The sequence below is a fragment of the Octopus bimaculoides genome, chromosome 6, assembly GCF_001194135.2.
Source record: "Octopus bimaculoides isolate UCB-OBI-ISO-001 chromosome 6, ASM119413v2, whole genome shotgun sequence".
NCBI classification, from domain to species: Eukaryota; Metazoa; Mollusca; class Cephalopoda; order Octopoda; family Octopodidae; genus Octopus; species Octopus bimaculoides.
The window spans coordinates 12394107-12397455 of NC_068986.1; the positions used below are offsets into that span (position 1 = coordinate 12394107).

General features: G+C 40.1%; 1 protein-coding gene across 2 annotated transcripts in view; it reads right to left on the bottom strand.

Annotated features, from left to right (window-relative positions):
• The window catches only part of LOC128248031 (CLIP domain-containing serine protease B4-like), a 69237-nt gene that overhangs the window by 50685 nt on the left and 15203 nt on the right, over positions 1-3349 (bottom strand). The window lies entirely within an intron of this gene.

Consider the following 3349-nt stretch of genomic DNA (forward strand, 5'->3'; position numbering starts at 1 on the left):
CCCCCTCCAAAATTAGTCCATCACCTTCCTTGCAAATGAAACGACCTTAGCTTTGTTTGGAGTAGAGTAGGAGGGGTGTTTCCATTGCATGGAGTGTCTCCTTGTCTCTGGCTCAATGGGATGAAGCCATAACTCATCCTGGATTAGGAAACGTACAAGGAAACCAGTTGGATCTACCCTAAACAACGTCATATCATTCTGTGATGTGATCAGCCCGGTGCACTTTCCATTAGGTATCAAAAGATGCGGTACTCACCGAGCTAAAACCTTCTAAGTTCATTATGCAGAATAATTTTAATTCTCTCACTGGATATGCTAATAGCATTGGCTATTTGATTTATAGTTAATCACCTGTCACCTGTCGCTACATGGTGAACACAATCAAGGTATTCCTCGTTGATGGCAGTTGCAGGACGTCAGGACATTGGGTCATCTTCAAGACTTTCTGTTCCCCTTCTAAATTCAACTTCCGATTTTTGCACTGTTGATAAAGCTGGAGCGTCATCCACTAATATATACAGCAGGCTTCTTTCAGTTTTCGTCGCATATAAATATATGCATGTGTGTGTGTTTGTCCCCAGTCACCGCTTGATAACCGGTTTTGGTGTGTTTACGTCATGGTAACTTAGCGGTCCAGCAAAGAGATAGATTAAGTACCAGGCTTTAAAAAGAAAGAATAAAGAAATAAGTACCGAGGTCGCTTCATTCGAATAAAAATTCTTCAAGTAGTTTCCGTCCACTAAAATCACTCTTAAAACATTGGTCGTGCCGGAGCTACAATAGAGGACACTTGCCCGAGGTGCTTCACGATGGGGCTGAACCCGAAACTGCGTGGTTTCAAATGGAACTTCTTAACCACATAGCCATACCTATAACTATATCTCTAATAATGTTTCAGACATTCTAGTGAAAAAGTTGTGTTTGTAAACTCTTAATGTCTGCAGTAATTAGGTGAACGAAAGTCATCTTTCTGAATCACCTGCTGCCAGCTAAAACCATTTCATTTGGAATGAAAAATGTCAATAGAAGTGATGTTTGAAGAGAGTGAGGAGCGATGGAAGAGCGCCATGATAAATGTAGTTGACGTAACGTTGAAGCTGTCGTCTACTCTTAGAATTTTGTTTAGTCAGCGAAAACGTAGCCGTTGCTTTCACTGACAGTGGCTGTCTGCTTTTATTAGCTGGAAACACAACCATCACCACCATGACAGATTCCTTTGCGGAGGGGCAAAGGCACTTTGGGTAATAGTGACTGCATGCTGCATAGCAAAAATAACACTAAATGTGAAACATTTATTGATAGCAAATACATCAGCGACAACTACAATAACAACACTAAATGGGGACAGACGAGCAACAACAAAAACAACTGGAATACATACAACACCATCAACAACTGCAGCAAAAACAAAATAGATGACAAAAGCAATAATATCTACAGCACTAACAACAACAAGCACAATACCACCACAACCACCGACTACAACAATAACAACAGCGACGGCTGCAACAGTCTAGCAAGAATAATTCTCGGTCAGTTTTACAGTTATAAATATTTTAAAAAATGGATTCATTGTCTCCTCCCCCGCCCAAAAATACCGATCACACGAGAAGGCCTTCGGGATTTTGCCCCTGTAACATCGACAAAGCGATTTTTGCTGGAGACTTCATTATATGTCGACATGACACGAAAGAATAAGTTCTGATATGAAATCGAACTATTCCGAACTAGAGAAACCAAAACTACTTTTTAGGGGTCTTTCAAAAAATTAACCCCCCCTCATCTGGATGCCCATTTACAAATCGCCCTCCAAAGTAAATTAAATGACCTCTATCAATTTCTAACCAACGTACTGTACCTTATTAAGATGTATAAATGCAAGCTCCTTATATCAGCTTAGGAAGAATGTTACTTGTTCAGTTATTTTAAATTAATAGACATAGATCCGGTCGCCATCATCGAGTCCAGAATTTCCAGAGCGCGCACAAGCCCTAACACAAGTCTATCTTCGATGGCAAAAAGGTAAATGCAATATTTTACCTGATGCAGATCGTGCGGTGAAGTGGTAGTGTTGTTTTCAAAATCTTTGCATGTTCAGTTTTGTATGATTTCCCCTGAAACCGGTTGGTACACCGTTAGTGCCGTACATAGAGCAGCAAAACGTCTGCAATCATTCTGCTTTTGAGCAGAGTCGCTTGCATCTACCCAGGTGATGCAAAGTCACTTAAGGATTTTTTTGAAGATAACACACCATGTCTTCTTGGGCCTCCATCTGTTTCTTCGTCCCTTTGTTGGTACACATTTCAGAGATGTTTTGAGTATTCGTCTTTCTGGCAGTCGGAAATACATGACTTGCTATTCTCACTCTTCTTTCTGCCACAATCTTCTGCAGACACTGCACACTGATTCTTCTTAAGACTTCAGCGCTTGTGATTCAGTCCCTTGGGTATTCTGTGAAGAAACCATTGGTGAAATGCGTTCAACATCAGATGTCGGCTCTCAATCCCTGTGTTGCACTCCACTCCGTTTGTAGACACTGAGAAGCGAAAGAATCAGACCGGGGATTCGGAGTAGAAAGCCAAGCATTTTAAAGAGAATTATTATATCATCTCTGGTGTTCATTTCTTATTTAAAACAATAGGATATGGTTTAAGGGAGACTTCGCTGCTATTTCTAGAAAGAACTATGTTTACTCCCTGTTTTCTGTTTGATTTCAGCAGGTGCCTAAAATGTTTTTCATTTACCCGGGTCGATAACATGAGTACCTGTCGTATACTAAACGATAAATCATTAATCAATTCCCAATATTCAATAAGTAGCTTCCAGTGAAACGATTCTTTGAACACCACAGTTCAATAGTTAATTTATTCAATGTCAGTAATCGGGTGTTAGATTGAAGTTCGCCCTAACATATACTAACATAGTCTAACGTATACTAACATATACTGAGGAGGTGGACATGACCTAGACCTGATCTACAACGCTGAACTTCGACCAAAACTGCTTCTCTAGCTTTAATTTTCTCACTACTGTCTCTCTTCTTTGTCTCTCTCACCCTCTCTCTCCCAGTTAAAGATTATTCTCTTTCTCTCTCTTTAAGTTTCCTGCCTCTATTTCTCTTCTCTGACCATCGACCCTCTCTCTGTTTAAATATACTGTCTACCTTTATGCTTTCTTTTTGTCCCCCCCCCACCATTTTTTTATCTCCCTTTTAAAATATATTAACTCTCTTTTCTCTGCCTGTCATTATTTCCCTCTTTTGTTTTACTGCGTCTCTCTCTCTTTCTCTCTCTCTCTCTTTCTCTCTCTCTCTCTTTCTCTCTCTCTCTCTTTCTCTCTCTCTCTCTTT